Below are 19,443 nucleotides of genomic sequence, written 5' to 3'. Positions count from 1 at the left end.
AACTGTTTGGGGCTATCTGTGATGGTAAGGGTGACTGTGGGGCTTGTTAAAGCCTTCTGGTTGTACCTTTGCTCTTAGTAAAATGACTAAGTAACTGATAGCCTATTGATGAAGAAGTCTGGGCTCTTGGAACACTCTGATGTGACTCATGACTGGTTTTGAGGAGCTGTAAGCACCAGGGTTAGCTGTTACCTTGAGTTGTTTCCAGAATTGTCTCATAGGACTGCATAAATGTTGTAAACTAACTAACGTTATTTACCAGCAAAATGATGTAGATAAATAAATTCAACAACAACATTATGCATGTCTGTATTTATTTTATCATCTAAATATTGTTAGTTTAAGAGTTGTTGCTACTAATTATTTTGTAATCACATCTGTGAAAGGGAAGGCTATGTACAAGCTCTTATCCATAATGTTTTGACAAAACAGGTTACGTGGGCTATATATAGAGTTTAGTTACAGCCAGACTGATTCTGCTGCTGTGCTGTGATACATTTGAATCTCAGGTTGGGGGTGGCAAGTATTATGACTAGGTTTGGCAAATCTCTGTCCTCTTCTTTCAATCTGTTTCTTTTATCTTGGGGATGAATCATATGTATGATTAACAAAACCAGAATTTGTCCTAGTATCTTTTGAATTACCTTTGGTAATGATCTGATGCTTTTTATTATAGTTGCTCTCTGGATTTCATCTCCTTGCACTTTAGGTTTTGTCTTTTGAAAGTTCAGAGGCTGGAATTTAGAATGAACTATGATGAGGTCTGGAAGTCTTTCATGGGCTCCTAAGCCACGATCTGGAGCTAAAATTCATAGCACCTGCTTGTTACCTGACAGCTGGTAGAGTTGAGTTTATGGTTTTATTGCAGTGGTTTTCACGGGGTGAATTTCTTATGTTAATGGAAATTCATTTTCAGTAATTCGTATTTTTCAGTGCATCTAAAAATATAAATTATTTGTTATATTAATGGAAAGTTTGTTACTAGGCTTTTTATTGTTAATGATAAATACAGTTGTATAAAAAAAACTGGGGGTATGTAGTCATAAGAAGAGTGCTTAATCAGTAGTTTAAATGCAAATAAAATGTACTTTACTGCTGGAAGAAGGAGAGAGAGTTTCTAATCCAGAGACAAAAATGTAACCTTAAAATTTATTAAATAAAGATATGATGATTTAGCTTACCTTTGTATTAGTGTGAATAGCAACTATAGCATATAATCAGTTTCAGCTGTATCAGAAACGTAATGTAGATGTTTACAGATATGCATATAAAACCATCAGACCTCTGGCTCTCATTATGCTAAGCTGCCTCACGCCTCCCTGAATAATGTGTGCAAATGACTGATTTTCTGTTAAATAAATAAACAATTGCCTTAGAGTTTTAGACTGCAATTGATGTCAGAACAACACCAGATGTACTCTGAAATCTTGTGAGGTAAATTGAGAGGCTTACAAATCAATTTAAAAGTATTTGTCTTGATGTGTCCAATTATTTCCTAGAAATTAATAAATCCTTATTAAAATAATGCATACACAAATATATCTGCATCAAATGCTATTGAAAAAAAAGTTGAGTTGAAATTTTTAACTGCAAAATTCTCCTTTTAATTACAGAAAGTAACATTCTCTTTCTCCTGGTTGGTTTGTTTGGGGGGGTTGTTGGGATTTTTTGTGCTTGTGGTTTGGTTATTTGTGGGGGGTTTTGTTTGTTTGGGGTTGGTTTTTTTGCTGTTTGTTTGGTTGGTTCTGGTTGGTTGTTTGGGGTTTTTTTACAGCTCAGAAGGAACTTTCTAGGTGTCAATTTGTGTTGTCCTTTTTAGGCCTGTAGAAATTGTGTATTTCTTTAATTGTTGTACTTATTTTTCTGTAACTGAGAAAATAACCTGCAAAGCAGCTATGAAAATGAAACCCAGAACTTACAAAAACATAGCATTTGTCTTCTCTCCTATGTTTAGCTCATGGTTGGGGGGCGGGGGGGGGGGGTAAGTTACATAATGCTTATGTATTTGTCATCAAGAAAATTAAGGTAGTGGCCTACTTGGTGTATAGATCTCTCTACATATAAATTATATAGGTTATTATTCAAATCTAGAAGATACCAACAAGATTTTTTTGTGACAATACATCTTCTGTTAGAAAAGTTAAAAATAAAGTTGCCTGTTTGCTTTAGTCAACTTTTTAATCATTAACCCAATTTATGTGAAATCAAAATCAAAAAGAATATGCTCTTTTGGTCAGGAAGTGTTGCCATGATAGTCTTTGTGGACTGTAATTTGATGTCTTCTGTTTATCTCTTCTTTGCTGTCAAAGCATCATGTATCAGTCAGGACTGAGGCCAGTCAGATCAACAGAATTGCAATCTTTTAATGGAAAGCTTAAGCAAGAACTATTCTAATCGGCTTTAGGTTAAAGCATTCCTTTCTGATAGAAGTTTAGGATGTGTTGTAATCTTGCTTTGACTGCAAAGCAAGTTGGCTTGTATTGTGATGCCAGATTGTTTCTGAACATTCTGGCTCTGCACACTGCATAGTTTCAGCTGAAATGATTAGTTTTTGTTTTACAGTAAAGCACAGTCAGAGTGCACCTGAGATGCTTATTTGTGCCTGTTGCTGTGTTCATGTTGCTTGCTTCTTGCCGTGCCAGATTACTGAAATTACATTTCCTTTTTCACTTAGTAATGTAACAAGTTCTAATGTAAAAGCTACTTGAAATTTTCTTTATTGACCTCTACTTGACTAGAAAGTAAAAAAATTCTGCCTTTGTTTTGCTATTGCGTACCAGGAAGCTAGTTGTCCTGCATATTTTTTCCTTAATCATTTTTCCCAAAGGCAAAATCTACTAGAGAGCAAATACACTTAGAAAATGTCATTTTTAGCATTCATTCTGGCCTATGTGTAAATTCCAAATACCTGTAGACATGAAAAACAGAGAGAAAAATCATGCATATTATATCACTTAGAACTATGGGTTATTGCTTTGAGCTTCAGAGAACCTGGGAGTAAACTCTGCTGGGTTTGGTCTGTTAATTGTTCTCAAATACTAGTATCTCTAAGCAGAAAGTGCAACAATTGCTGTTTTACCATGTGTTCTGCTTTCATATCTTCTTAGTGTTGGAGCCAGTACTACCTACACCTGCCAAGGTATGGTCTATATCCTTGTTTTAGTAGCACTATCAACCCAATTCTGCTTTATATATAATCACCCTGTCTGAAGCTGGACGTTTTACTTCTCACCTAACATAAATTCTGAGACTCAAAGGAGGTGAAGAATATTATTTCATGTTTAAGTGAGTCTTTGTTAAATTTTTCTGAACAAATTTTAATTCTGAGAGAAATAAAGCATTTGCAATCCCATTAAGATGACTGGATGTTATTGCAACTTCAGTTCATCGCAATTAATCACAGAAATGTTAAGACATGAGGTTAAAATAAATGGTTGCTATACCACTTAGTCACCAAACTCTTTGTGGGAAAGTCTTTAATGCAGAAGCAGTAGAATGGTGTTGGAAATTAAAACAATTAAATTCTGGTTACTATTCTCTAACATGAGCAGGAGTGTTCAGAATCTGTGAGGTTATATGAGATCATAACCTGAACTTGTGCTCATAAGGACCTGGCTGTCTGTCTTGGGCACTCTAAGGCAAGTAGTGATGCTCAGGAAGCTCCATGCATCTCTTTATAGATTCATAGTGTGTTTGGCCACTTCCACAGCCCTTCATGTTTTGTGACATAATGCATATTACCAAAGCAGTTAATGCACTTTATAATCAGTACCAGGAATTTTCCAATATAAACAAAAGCACTTTATAATACTGTAAAGAAGTCAGTCCAGAGAGCACTTAGATTTATTTACATTCTGACCATAATTAGGGATATAAAGAGAATGATAAGAGTTCAGGGCAGTGGCCCTGTTCCTGAGGACAACTTCTAGTGATGTAACCATCTGTGCATCTGGCTCAGAGTTGCAGCAGAGTTGTGTGCAGGTTCCAGAGCTACCTGCTCTTTCCTGCCAAAGACATGGGACTTATGACCATTTGACCGTGAATGCCCGACTTGGAGATGTACATGCTGATGTATGTCATGCTCAGTTGCAGCAAGTGCTGTCAGGAATTTTTCATCCAAATTTTGCATCTTCAGCAATCTGGATGGAACGATCCTATATGCACCAAGAGAGAAAGTAGCTCTAGCTTAACATCTCTAATTTCTTCAAGTAAGAGAAGAAAAGGAGGCTGAGAGGAGACCTTACGCTGTCTACAACTGCCTGAAAGGATGTTGTAGTATGGAGGGTGTTGGTCTCTTCTCCCAGGTCGCAAGTGACAGGACAAGAGGAAATGGCCTCAAGTTGTGCCAGGGGAGGTTCAGATTGGATAGTGGGGAAAAAATTCTTCATGGAAAGGGTTGTCAGGCACTGGAACAGGCTGCCCAGGGCAGTGCTGGAGCCACCATCCCTGGAGGGGTTTAAAAGGCATTTAGATGAGGTTCTTAGGGACATGGTTTAGTGATAGAGTTATGTTAGGTTACAGTTGGACTTGATGATCCTGAGGGTCTTTTCCATCTAAAATGATTCTGTGATTCTGTAACAGAGTTTCATTTCAGGACATTCGACATCTTATCTTTCTGCTGCCCTGCGTGTGGTGCATGAAAGGAACTTAAACAGTCAATGTTTCAGTGCTAAGATCTTCGTCAGTGAGCATGTCTTTTCAAGATTGTGAAAAAAAGATGCTCTAAGTGACAAAGTGTATTTTGACTTAAGTGATGGAGCAAACTTTATAATTTTTCTAAATTAATGTAGTGAAAAACAGTTTAAAAACATGTTCCTGTATTACATATGATCTAACTACCCCAAACAAAATTCCAAATAAAAAGCAGAATATATTTCATACATGCTAATTTTATAAACATATTATCTGCAGTTAGTTGTTTATATGATGGTTTTGCATAATCCTTGCACTTTTTTTTTTGCATACTTTTGACAGGACTTAGTGAAGACATTGGATTTTTTTGTTGGTTTGCAGATGGTATGGGAGAAATGATACATGTGGTAACATGTAGCAGATTGCACTTTAAATAATGAACAAACAAAACATGTTGGCAGTCTTTCCTTGAAAGAAGACTGAAGGGGTTGCCATGGAAATTATTCTAACTTGTGATCCATGACATCAACAAATATTTAATTTGTGATTTATTTTTTTTTATCTCCTCTAAGCATCATTAGAGTCTTGCAAAGACAGTCAAGATATTGTGTTATGTTTTCATAAGGATTTTAGATAAGTCTCTACTCTCCCCACTACTCCTTATCTTAAAAATGGATATACATGTATACTTCACCAGGACAAATTCACCTCTCAACAGGATGAGTGCAAGAAAAAAAATGAGCTGGGTAGCAGAATGGCAAAAATCATGCAGGATTATTCAAAGTAGTATTTTTTAAAATGTTGTATTAGTCTGACTACGAAGTTAGTGTTCTTTTCCCCATTATAGGTGGGCTGCTTAATTAAAGTTCTTCAGTGCTAAGGGAGAGGTTTTGGGGAACTATAACAATGAGTGTAGTGATACCTTGACTATGCTGGAAAACCTGTATGGACCATTCTGCCTTTTGAATGAGTAAAATCTTGGAATTGTCACTCAGAAAATTAGGGACCCACATTTCTCCATAGCGAATTTTGAGTGGGCTTTGAGTTGCTAATTGGACAAATGTAGAGACGTGACTATTTTGACCTTCAAGTTTCTTTTTTGTCAATATGCTTTGTCTGTGTTTGCTCAGCCCAGGATTAGGGCAGTAAGGATTCTAGTGCTCTTCACTTTGCTCATCACTCAGCGTTTAGACAGCAAGCCTTAATGAGGCCCTTTAAATTATGCTGTAAATGGAGTGTAAGTAAGACTAACAGACCTAGACCTCTTGAAAACTCTGCTGTGCTTCCTTCACTCTGAACAGAGCAGCAAAGAAGAGTTTTACCACCTGGGTTTTTATGCATTCAGTGGCTTACACAAGGTGGCCATTAGTGTTCATCAGAGGCAGGTTTTCTTCTGGTTTTGTTCATTTTCTTTTTAATGTGTTGTCATTTATGAAGGGATAAGCAGACTGTAAATATAAATCCATGGGGGTTTTTTTAGAATTTTTACATAAACAACCAAAGCTTTTCAAATCCTTGAAGGTCATTAAAGTGTAATGCTGTGTAAAGTTCAATGATCAATATATCCATTTAGTAAATATACCTTTTTTGTACAAGCTTTTAGTCCTGGTCTCTTATTAGTATTCAGGTGGAATCATTACTGAAGTATTCTAAATATAGATTTTAAATTAATTTTTTAAAAGCTTCCTCTGGCTTCTAGGTTTATACTCTTTAAATTACTAAAAGGGTTTTTTTGTTATATGATGCCATGTTTTGCAATGTCTGTTTATATATATATATATATATAATGTTTTTCTTTCATTCCACTCTGTACTTTTTTTGCCTTTAAAAAAATATGTGAAAGCTGTTTCTAAACTGGAAAGCTTTCATTGTTTAGCCACAATATAAATAGGGCACTTATGAAGGACAAGCCGAACCATTTTATTGCTTAAGTATTCTTAATATTAAAGTCTAATAGAGATCATATTTTGTGCAGCAGTATTCTCATTAGTTTTGTCTCTTGCTCTAGTTAGACCAGAGTGCCTTTATAACCCTGCTGTAATATCTGTGGCCTTATTAAACCTTGCTACATAGACAGTCTTCAGCTTACCTCTTAAAGACATTATCAGGCTTATTCCAGCATAGATATTTTCTGCAACACAGAATTTTACCATGATATTGGAGCTGGAAATAATGTGTAGCTGTCCATCTAAATCATCTCTGTTTAAAACAGAAATCATGTTTTGCTTTAGGATCAGATCTTACAAAGGGATTTTATAAGCAGATCGTTCCACTTTACCGGATTCTGCAGGATTGAGGTATCTGTCCATTGCAGACTTCACCTTAAGAGGCAGCAAATGTTAAACTGTAGGTGAAGACTAGAAGCTATTTTTTCAACATTTGGTCTTGATTTACTGTGATTTATCTCCTATTTTAAATTCACTTTTTTCTTTGAATTTTAAGAAATCAAATCAGGTGTCACTATTCAAAAAAGTCAATAGGGATGCGTTTATCACTGGGATGGAATGATTTTTTTCTTCCAATCAGCTGTGGTTTTTTGTTTGCAATGAGTAACAATACATTTTTTTAGCCTGTCTCACAAACATACACTTGCAGATGCCCTTGCAGTTCTAACCCCTTATAAGAAAAAAGCTCTCAAGTTCCACCTAAGTTCCAATAGTAGATGTTTTCAGACAGCAGGCTTGAGTAGTTAATTTGGCTAGTCATACTATCTAGACTATTTATTAGAGAGATTAATCGGTAATTCTTTATACACCTGAATGCCAGGTGGTCAGAATTGTTTCTCAGGCAAAAAGAACACAAACAATTTTTCTTTCTCTATCTGCAGTATGCCCTGACTACTGGCAGTGACGCCTGCTGCCGTGATTCCTTTTTCCATTGACCAAGAGTACAAACTGCTGCTTGACTTTCATCCGAATCTCTGCTTTGAAGTTTAAGTTGTGCCCGTGGTTAGGGCATTTCAGCATTTGTGATTGAATTGGCCTCAGGCTATTGAAAGCTCCAGTAGTCAACCTATCTTATGATACTACCATGCTGTGTAGAGAATTTGAGTGCTTTGCTGTCTATACATAGAACATATTAGGAGTTTTAGGAGTTTCTTTTGTCATCTTACCTCCTATAGGATCATGCACTACGTAGCAATGAGGAATGAGCATCTCTGTGAGGTATGTACTGGTAAGAATATTCACTGCAGAATGATCTGGCATGTTGGTAACACTTTCTTTAGGTTGTGCCAGGCTGCTACAGGCACTTTATTTTTTCTGCTCTACACTTATTTTTGTTTCAGATTTTGCTTCTACTGAGATTTCATTCCGTTAGTTAAGTTTTGGTTTACAACTCAAAAGATAGTGGGGCCAGCAGTGCCTGGAGTCACCTGAGAGCAAGCTTTCCTTCTCCTTTTAATCTGTAGAGATAAGCAGCACCTATATTGTCTGTTTACATTCTTTCATTGTTTTCTAGATCAAAATCTGTGCATCTGAAAGTCACTGAATTACTTGATGTATGAAGATGCAGTTATTTCCTCTCCCTGCTGTTCCTGTTTTTGCTCTTTCCCTGCTTAAATTTGAGAATCTGTGTTACAGCAGTTTGCAACATGACTAGAACTGGATTCCCTCAGATGCAGCTTTACAGAAATAGAAACTGGGCTAAAGTCATCCATCTGATTCACCTGGTGTGGATATGTTCTGCCAGTGGAGAATACATGAGGAATCTCATTCCTATATATGTTATTGTTGTTATCACCTGTCTCCCTGGAACTTGCATCACAGACATAACCCTGCACAAAACAAAATTCATCTTCTACTAGAATATCTAATGTACAGGCCAACACCTTGAAGAAGTGGATTTGTACTGAAGTCTGAGAACTTCATGTTTAGGCATTTTGCACCTGAGGCTACTTTGTGCTTTTAAATGTCTGCCTGAATAGTTGTTAAGCTGCACTGGTGGGGGAAGAAACACAGGGAAGGAAACTTCAAGGGAGAAGATGTGAGATCTTGTCAAAATTCTATTTTTACATGTAGTTCTCAGGTCAGAATTCTATTGCACTATCAGAGCACACCGTTCTGTCCCAGTGAAGAGTCCTGTGTCTTCACTCCACTGATAGGTGTGAACAGACTGAGACCTTTATAGTTAACCCTTTCAAGTTAGCATTAGGATAGCTTTCAGAAAGGAACAATATTTTTCATTTATTATGCAAGATAATTCTTACACAACAAAATACAAGTTATTACTTGTATCCTGATGCTCTTGGATGAAGGGAACACATTTTTGGCGTAGAAAGGCCTTCTCCAAGTTTCATGTGTCTTTTAGGATCTGTATGAAGACTGCCATTCATGATCTGTGTAGGAACATTTATCATTAGCTCCAAATGAGTTTTGGCTGATTTTTTGGGCTCATTTTTCAGAACAAGACTAGGCTGATCTGTATAGAGGGGTTAATATAGTTGAACTTTTCCAAGATTGTGAAATATAAGGCAGGATGGGCTCTCTATAAAATAAAAATGTAAGCACAAGTGAATGGAGGCAATCAAAACTTGATTAATTCTACCAGTTTTTTTGCCTTCAGTATCCAATTTCAGAACAACTGTCCTGAAAATTACAATTAGGTACTGGTCAGTGAGCTGTTTATTCCAGGGTGTTTTGCAGCATATTAACGTTGATTAGCCAGTAGTGCAGACTTTAATCCTTAAGGATACCTGTGGGCTTTGTTTTCATCTACATTTAAAAATTATTTTCCTTGATTATTTTCTTCCTAGCATTGATTTAGAATATCTTACTATATAACACAAGGACTCTGGGTATATCCAGATTTATTGGGTGCTCAACTATAAATTATTCCAGTTAGGATCCCCAAGCATACAGGTGATAAGTTAAGATATCCTAGACAGGCTCTGAGCTGCAATAAGAAGGGCAGTGCTGACAACGGTGTATCACTGATGGATTTGACACTGACAAAATGTTATGATATGAGAAGGAACCATAGTGATACTGATAATATTAGGACCATTGCTGGCTTGCTGACAGTCATATGTCAGATAGCTCTAAGTTAAAGATCTGTGCATGCTAAGCTTCTTACATTGTTGTGGGCGGATAAGAGAATCCAAGGATTTTCAGAACAAGTCAACCTATTTATCATGTTTTTTTCATCTTTCTGTCTTTTAGAATAGTGGTGCTGAATGCTACTGATAGTACAGCAATACTGTGGTGTTGAGCTAGTAACCTGTACTCAGCTTGGTTATTGAGCTAACCAGAACCCAGCGTGGTCAGGCTTTAATACATGTTCTGGCCTAAGGTGTTTCAAACTTTAAAGACAGCATTCTGTTCTCTGCAGAAAACTCCTGAGATATAGTTAGTGGAATGGTTTGCACTTTGCTCCCCTTAACAAATGGGTCACAAAGTCTTATTTTCTGCTAAGCCTGAATATTAGCATAGCACAAATAATTTAGCTAATGGTATAACTAAGCAAAATCAAAGGTTATGCCAACAGTCTAGAAGAGCAGCCAGAAGATGGTCATACAACCCAGAAACTGTTTTGTCTTGTCTAAACTAAAACTGGGAGATCAATGACTCTTTTTTTACCTTTGACTGATCCCAGTGCCCACATTCTTAAATAGCATATGGACCCTGTGACCATGCCTGCCTTTAATTCACCTCCATTTAGGCAAATACACTCTTTCTGCTTTGGTCTGGGTCTCTGTCAATTGAATTTTGAAAAGTCTCTGAATCTGTATATTATGTAAATGGATACAATAAGGGAAATCATTTGAAATCTAGACCTCAAGATCTTGAAAGCATGTTTCTCAGTAGCGTTCTACTATTCAATAAAATTCTGTTGCTGACCACAAATACAAATGCTGAGAAGCTGAGTGCAAGATTTAAGACTAACACGTTCAATTCTCTTACTTCATTTAATGTAGACCAAACTTTTCAAAAACTATCTATATCTGAAGAGTGAGCATGAAGAGAAAGGGATTTTATTAGTCATTTTTAAGATGCTTGGACCTACAGATCATGTGAATACTGTGAATATTTAAGCAAATCAGCAGGCAAAGTGCTACTACAAGATACCTGAGAAGCAATGATAATAAACTTCATGACTAACCTAATAATAATCTGCCTTTCAGAATTTTCTCAAACTTTTTAATGGTATTTTATAGACTTGGGAACCTGCTGGTGGTTAGTTTGATTTGAGCTTTTCTCTGTTTTCATTGAATTCATAACTAAAAAAGTGAAGTTCCTGTATACACTTCAAATAGCAATCCATAAAGGAAATGGAAGAAAAATCCAAACAGTTTTATGCGGCATACTATAACTGATGGTCCTTGAGAGAGGACTGAATAAATAATAGTAGACTGAATCACTTTGTAAACTTGGTTGAAGAAACTTTAAGTGATAAAATAAATCTCATTCTCTCACAGTTGACAGTACTTTTTCTTTTTTTCCCTTGCCCTTGCAGGGGATGTAAGTCGTTTGTTAAGTACAGCAATAGACTTAGTTTGCAGACTACTTTACCCAAAACAAACAGTCTTTGTTCTTATCTTTCAAGTTTGCAATCTGGTAGGGTAGATGTGCATGATAGATTTTTGATAAATGCATAATAAAACATTGTTAGACTTTACTTTTCCCCAATGTATTGTAATATCAAAAAGAGCTTGGCAGGTGCTTTAACTCTGCTATGGCAGCTATGCACATAATTATTCCTCATACTTGCAAATGTAAAAAAAAAAAAAAAAAAAGCCACAAAATACCACTTTGTTGCTGGCCAGGTTTAAAATTGAAGAAAATTGAAGCTTGCCTTGTGGTGGTGACATGAAGAAAGGAATTAACTTTGTTATGAATTTCATCACCTGCTTATTCAACACATATAATTCACTCAAAGTCTTTAACTGTTTTAAAAATTAAATGTGGTGAGGCAGGATTTTTTGAAGTCTCTGTAGGTCTCCATACATTTTACTGACCTTACGCTCAGAAACTGCATCCCTCTCTTTCCTACCTCTGCTTTTGTGATATGATTTTTTGGGGACTGTCACACACCAAGAACAGAAATATCTGCATTGCTCTTTTTTTTAGAATTATACATAAATAAAATTTGAAACTATTGCACAGACTGAACGTATCATTGGAAACAGGAGAGGTAGATTGGAATTCCAAAGCCACTAAATAAGCTGGAGTGGAAACTGTTGATGTGCTGTGAGGTCAGCAAGAAGAGAAGGGCAGAGGGATGGCAGGGTGGGGGTCAGAAACAATGGAGGGAAAAAAATCAGAGCAAGGATTTTACTGATACAGTAGCTGCATGAATGGTTAAATCAATAGTGAGCAAGTGCCTTGATTACAAGGTTTTGAGAATCAAGTGTAAGATATCAGGAGAAGGAGACTGAAAGTTTTAAAGGATGACCACTCATCTCCCAAAGTAAAGCATTGTTATGGGGAATAGAAAAAGCAACAGGAGATCACACCGAAGGCAAATGAGGCCAATAAGCAGATTGGTAGAAGAATTCAGGAACTTATGAAGAGACACTTCACTTCAGAGAAGCAGGAGATTAGTACAAGGGTCAAAAGAGGGTGGTAGAAAAAGTCACTGTCATAATAACCAGGCAACAAGAGAAGTACCTGATGAGGAGACAAACTCATATGCAGAGTGGGAGCTGCGAAGAGCCTTGGGTTGCAGAGGCTCTGAGGATTCCAAAGCAAAAGAAAGTGGCACAGATCAAGTTGCAGAGGCAACTGGAGACTGTTGGGGTAGATATTTTGTGGTCTGTGTGACTTAATGTGATGTAGAATGAGATTCAGTAGCTCGATTCATGTTACTTCACTTTTCATTGTCCTTCATTTTAATTACTCACTTTACTCCCTACTGTTTTTCAACCAGATGTTTTTCCTTCTCATCTTGTTTTAGCCTAACACTTTCCACTGGCTTATCTAGAATCTCTTTGCCTGCACTGTTTTCCATTGTTTGGGTTTTTTGTTTTTGTGTTTTTTTTTTTTAATTCTGCAGTAATGCCTGATGACATTTTATGATTTCACTTTGCAATTATGTTTGGGCTTTTTTTTCTATCTGCTGCATGAAGAATTATCTTTTTCTTCCAGTAATAGTGAGACTTAACTTTGTACAAATTAAAGCAGGTATACAATACAGTAGAGGGATCCAGAAACTGCTGTTAGCAAATATGAAAATCCAGAGTTTAAACAACAAGTAACTTTCTGTCAGCAATAGTGGAACTCTTAACTTTTCATAAATGAAAGCCATCCTCTCCAATACAAGCATCCTTTTCACAAACAAATTATGACTGATAAGCAGTTAATCTATTAAATGGTTTTTGCTTTAGTTCAGAGACTTCATCTTTTATGACAAATTATTTTTGTAAGAGACCAAAGCTACTTCATTAGCTTCTCAAAGTACGAGGCAATAATTAATTAGATACTTTTCTTTTCCCTCACCAATAAATAATATATTGCATGTTTTGTTGCAGTGAAGTCTTAGTTATGATAGCTTCTAGCTTTGATTTCAAAAATTACTTTATATAAAAGCTAACTTGGGAACTGCTGAGCAATTGTGACCTCTGCTGGAAGCCTTAAAATTGGTTCTGATAGCAACCACTGGATATTATCTTTGTTACTTTAGGCACTAATCTGCAGTGTTCTAGGCACTGTACAAATGGATTAAGAGATTGTATCTATTCTGAGGAATTTACTGGATAAATAGAAAAATAGCTAAATAGAAAAGGCTAATACAATATCAATAGAAAATATAAATGAAACCAGAGAAGGGTATCAGTGGCAGGACTAGACAGAGAAACAGTCTGCTTCTTAGACTGCTTTTCCTACTTCTGAAATAGTATAAGATGTCGATGAACAATCATCATGCTTATAGACATGGGTATAAACATCCTGATAAGACAAATACTCCAGACTTTTTGTTTTAAAAGATATCACTCAGGATTCTATATCATTATTTCTAAATACAAAGGTGAAAAAGGAGAAAAAAAGTTCAGGAAGAGATTCAATATTGAGTTTCTGCTGGAAACAATATGACAGTCATACGTGTATGACAGAAGGAGCTGTTTACAGAAGTACCAAGAACTATATAATCATTGATCTGGAATTGCCTTGAACCACCCATTCAGGATTCCAGCCTAGAGTGAATCTTGAAATGCTCATAACCCCAATACTTCAAATGATACTAGTTGGAGGCTGTTCTTCATCATGAAATGTACAACAGAAAACAAATGTAATTTATATTCTTGGAAAAAAACAGTTATATTTGACAATTTACAGTGAATAACGAAGGGTTTGTAAAGTTTTGAAAAATGTAAATGAATTTACCACATTTCTTAGAGTGGAACATTTTCCATCCTGAACATATGGTTCATTAAGGCTTCAACAACTGTTTACTGTGGTTAAAAACAGGGTTGTGGGAATTCTAAAAAGCAAAGCAATACCATCAGAGCTCTTGACGTCTGAAGGCCCTGAAGCCAAGGCCATCTTGCTCTTCCCAGGGCATCCCTGCCTTCTGTGATAATCCGTACAATACCTCGGGTGTTATTTTTTTAAATATATTGTGATTGTGTCAAAACCCAGGCATATCAATAAGATTGTTTTATGTGCAAATGTCATATGAAAAAATGACCTGCATGAAACTAGTTGGGGAGTAACATTAGTTTAGCACAAACACCAGCCCACTTATTAGATGCCTATGCTTGGTTATCATACTTGAAGGAACCAGTTTATTTTCTAAGTTAAACATTTAGGCACTGTTCAAATAAATGGGAAAACTTCTGTTTATTTTGACCAAGTGATGAGTTTATCTCTAGATAGTTTATGATCTAAAAATAGCTCTTTTAAGAGAAGGGGAAAAGAAGCAAAGAGCAAAAAGATGGGATGTCTACAGTAGGGAAAGAGCACTATGAGCCCTCTGCCTATTCTTTATCCTTTCAGCAACACAACTGGGAATGGTGTTGTCATTTCCTTAAATTCCTGGGGAGGGAGAATTTGTAGATAAAATTAATGTTAGTGTTATTACTCTTGAATGAGATTCTCATATAAGGAATCAGACTACCATCATGCAAAAAATAAATTACAAATCAAGACAATTACTATTTTCATTATTAACATCAATCATTACAACATACAAAACTTATAAGGGTTTGGTCTACAAGGTATTCCACATCATTATCATTCTTCTTATGGGTTTACTCTTCCTAATACCCTTTTACTACACGTAACGAGAAATTTGAACACTTTTTTTTTTGTAGCCGTGTCAGTGAGAGCCTGCATGTGGAAAGCTGATAGGTGACCTTTTCAGAAAAGTTGGATATATAGGAATTAGAAAGTAATTGTAGCGATCACGATTTGTAGCAAAATTTGTGTTAACTATTTGATTAAAAAGTTTTATCAGTAAAAAAGAAAAAAAGTGCTTCAAACTCATAGGTTTTGATATGCTTTACTAATGAATAGATGATTAAAGTGTAGGATGAGAATTTTTGCTTGACTTTGCAAGGGGGAGTTATTTACTTGCTTGTCTCCTTGCTTTCAAAACAAGGAGTGTTTAATGCATTAGTGTCTTACTGGGGTGAAGACAAGCGATGCTTTTGAGACTGCAGTGAAGAGCAAGCAACTAAATTGTCTTTCCAATAAAATACATTATAGCAAAAAGAATTGTCATTTCAAAGTGCTTATTAAGTTCAAATTTTGATCTTTTAAAAATTACACTGGCATTCTACTAAGGACTTGAATGGAGAAGGATATTAGTTCTCATTTTTTCAGGAATGTATGTTTTGGAAGCCTTTTAGAGTTTTTGCAGTAATTTATTAGATCCAGCTTTGTAAATGGAAGTTTTCCAAATTAGAGACTCTTGATTTTTATCATAAGCTTGGGTGCTGAACAGATGAGTAGAATTGGATTGGACCACCTTGATGTAAAACCTAAATAGAAGACTAATCATGGAATGAAATGCTTTTCTCGATTTGTGGCTATGTTGCCTGAAGCTGAGCGCTGAAGGCAATAAGCACGGACCTACCTAAGTAATATTTTATACATGATACTAGTGTCCCTAGTTCCAGTAAGTTCTTTATTACATTAGTATTCTGAGTCCTCCGCACTTGCGTTGTGGAAGAAGTGCTCTCCGGCTTTGGCAACAGCAGTTTTACAGCTCTAAGCCGAATAAAAAGCAAGTGCAACAGAAACCTTTTCTTTATGTTTCTGCTGCTGGAGAACCAGCAGAGGGAGCTCAAGTTACAAACGCTCTTCCCAGAGGTTATTAATAATGCAAAGGTACATACACAAATAAACAAGAGTCTGACATGATAACCTATTCCCTGTAGGAAATGGGATGAAAAAGAAAATCAGTAGCTGTTGAATGGAGATGGATAAAATCAGAATGGAAAGGAAACTTTTTCCAGTAAATGGGAAAGCACTAAAACTAACAGAAAAAAGTGTCTTTAAATCTAGTAATCTCTGTGAAATTTATAGATAATAAATGGTATTGCTATGTTTTTAGACTTTTCTCCATACCCAAGAAAATTATTGTTGAGTGTGTTTGCTTTTGTTTTTTATGAATGCTTAGACTTCTAAAAGGAGAAGTATTGACTTCTTACTTTACATACCACTGACTTAGAGGTGCTGGGGCTTCAGGAAAAATGCTTGGGATATGTTTGCACTGTACTTTCTAATGCAGTGCAATAATACCCAAGAAAGCCCGAAGTTCTCTTTCTTTACCTAGCTCAGCAGGGCAATCAACTCTGTAGAAAGCAGATGAACAAACAGGAAAATCATATCCATCTCCTTTTTTCAAGGAGCTACATGAGATCACCCAGTAGCTGACTTTTCCAGTTAGGGCAAATAATGTGCTCCAGTACCACTTGTCAAACCAGTGCAAAGCTGGGTCATCTCCAGCTCAATTTGCATCTCTGCCCCTACCAGATTTCCTGTTCACGTACGGAGGCTGGTGCACTTGTTTTAAACACCATGAGCAAAGCATCTTGTTTCAAGTGTATAAAGTTTTGCCTGTTGTTGGCATTTTGAGAAACATAATTTAGGGAAAGTATTTAAAGGTTTGGAAGAGACATGAAAAAGAATCACGGTGGTGTTCTTAGGTGGGTTTTGGGTTGCTCTGAAGCGTCTGTACTTTTGTGCTCAATATTTATGGCAATATCTCTGTTATAGAAAGGTTGAGGTTTAAATGAAATTATTATATAAAAGATTTACTAAGAATTGGTCATTTTTGAGAAAGACTGTTCAGTACTGAATAAGAATTTTCTAATAACTCCACTGTTAGAATGCAATATTGATTGTACAGTTTGTTGCAGAGCTCTCCACTGAGCACATTGTAAAATGATGTCCTCTCAGTTTCTTTCACTTGAAGTATATTAGAGAACGGTTACGGGAACAAGTTCAGTGATCTATAGAGTTACTGGATGTATGGTTTATTTCCCACCAAATACAGACATTTATTTCATGTTGCCACTGCTACGTGCCTGGTTTGGGGCTGTTCTGACTGAAAATGCAAACCTTTCAAGTTATGCACACTGTTCTGGCTTGGTTTTCATCTCCATAAATAAATGGGATTTATGGCTTGGATAATAGGAAGGTAGACTCATCAGTAAGAATTTTGAGTTTTTTGTGTCTTACAGGTCAACACACCACTTGGCTGCCAGGCTTTTAGCAGCCAAGCAAACTATCTCCTTCAGAAAAGCCTTGAACCAATTTCCCCCTTGCCATGTACTTAATAATTGTCCCAGTTCATTCCAGTGTCAAAATGATTTTATTCTGTGAAGAAAAATCTCTTTCCAGTAGTCCTAAAGTGTCATCTTGTGGCTAGTAGTGGTTATGATTTTCTGTCTGCAAGAGAAAACATACAGAGCATTAAAACACAAGCTTTGAGTGTTTTTCTTTATTCTTTACTGTATGCATCTTTCTTGCAACCAGTTCTGCTTTCATTATCATACTTGAGTATCACTTGATTTTTTTTTTTGTGAGTTAGTTCTCACAAATTTCTTTTTATGCCTTTTATTACAGATGTGATCCGGTGCTGTCAGGTCTGACCTAGTGCTTACTGAAGCCACTTACAAGTTTTATATTGATTACAGTTCTTTCTATTCTAAAAATGTTGTTATGTCTGTATCTCATTTCTTTCGAGTTTTAAGTGTTTAAATTGATAATACAATGCTTGGAACAGTATGGTTTGCGACAAGTAGTTGGTAAGACCACTTTAGCTTGTGTGCCATCTTAACCTGAGGGATTTTGAAGGAATTCCAGTATGACATAGTTGTTCATGTGTTAAGTGTTGGTAAAGGAGATTTGGTTTAGCTCATATGTTCTGAATGTTCCTCTGTTCAACTCTGCCACAACACTTGTTTCAGATATTTATTGCACTAAAGCTACTGAGGTTAACCTTTTTGTCACTTATGATAAAAATACATTTCAACATCACCGAATAACTCTGGGCTAAGTAATCATTTGTAGTTCACAGTGGTCCAAGTAAGACTTGCTGCTGACCATGGGGAGCCCATTCATTCTAAGGTGCTGCCTCTTGTCATTACTTCCAGCTTTCAGGTAAACTAGAAATATATTGGACATTTTTCACAGTGCTCCTCTTCAGTGTCAACAGTTGCTGTGGTTGTTATAGGATTTTTTGTTAACTATCTGTATAACTGAAACAAAGAAAAGTTGATTTTGAGGGTTGTCAGTTTAAGCTGATAGTATGAAATTGAATCACTGTCTCATTTTCTGTGCAGAGAATGAGACTCATGTCACAGAATAAAGTATGGACCATAATAACTTGAAATAAGTGTACATACACACATTCAGTCACCTTCTCAAAGAGCACAAGGATGTGTGACACAAATGCCTGAAGCTAGTTTGCTATTTTGTTTTGCCTACCCAAGAAGGGAGCACTGTGTGCTTGACCTGACATAGTGAATCTAGAGGGGAACATAATTCATCTGTGAAATTATTGCATAAGGGTTCCATCAAAACTACAAGATAAAGCTTGACACATTTTTATGTAGGTTTGTCAGCTTTTCTCCAACAGTCCCAGCTGAATGCAAATATCTTCTATTGTCCTTGCACGCTGCAGTGATTTGGTGCTGTCTCTGCTTCTGTTATAATACATTGTGAGTTTGACTGGATGGCTCTGCAATCAAGTCAAGTTCTGCCTTATTGAATTTTACTTGGTACAGTGCCTTTGCAAACAAGGCAGGGCTCCTGATGTGGACGTGAAGTCCAGCCCCATTACTTCGCTTTGAGTTCCCTGTTACCATTCTGTGTTCATACACTATTAAAAACTGCGAGGTTTCATTTTGGTACTAACAGATAACATGTGTGACAAGTTTCTTTGCCTTCTTAACATATTGTGTAAAACAAAACATGAATTACTGATTTATAAAGTAATTGCCACTGTGTCTGAGTAGAACAAAAACCAGTTTGCAAATAAAATGTTCTGTTTCCTTTCATTTGTTGAAAAATATGTAAAATGGCATCTCAACACATTTGCAAGGTCTAAGTTTCTTCTGGGAAAACAAATTATGATGTTCTCTCTGTTTTCAAATTGGTGAGACAGGGATGTTTAAAGGAATTCTGTTGAAAGTAAATGTTTATATAAATGGAAATTGAAATGTGTTTCTGTGTCTGGATAGAGACAGAGCTAAGTTCCAATATTTAATCTCAGTTAGCAGTTCAAAAGAAAAAAAGCAACTTGGTATTTTAATATTCCAAGCTATATTTATTCTAAATATCTATTAAATCTGCCAGTAATTAGTCTGTTAAATCTGTTAAACTTGATCTTTTTCTGGATGTGTACTTACACATATTACTGCCC

Source organism: Columba livia, chromosome 12 (assembly GCF_036013475.1).
Source record: "Columba livia isolate bColLiv1 breed racing homer chromosome 12, bColLiv1.pat.W.v2, whole genome shotgun sequence".
Taxonomy (NCBI): domain Eukaryota; kingdom Metazoa; phylum Chordata; class Aves; order Columbiformes; family Columbidae; genus Columba; species Columba livia.
This window is presented reverse-complemented; position numbering follows the sequence as displayed.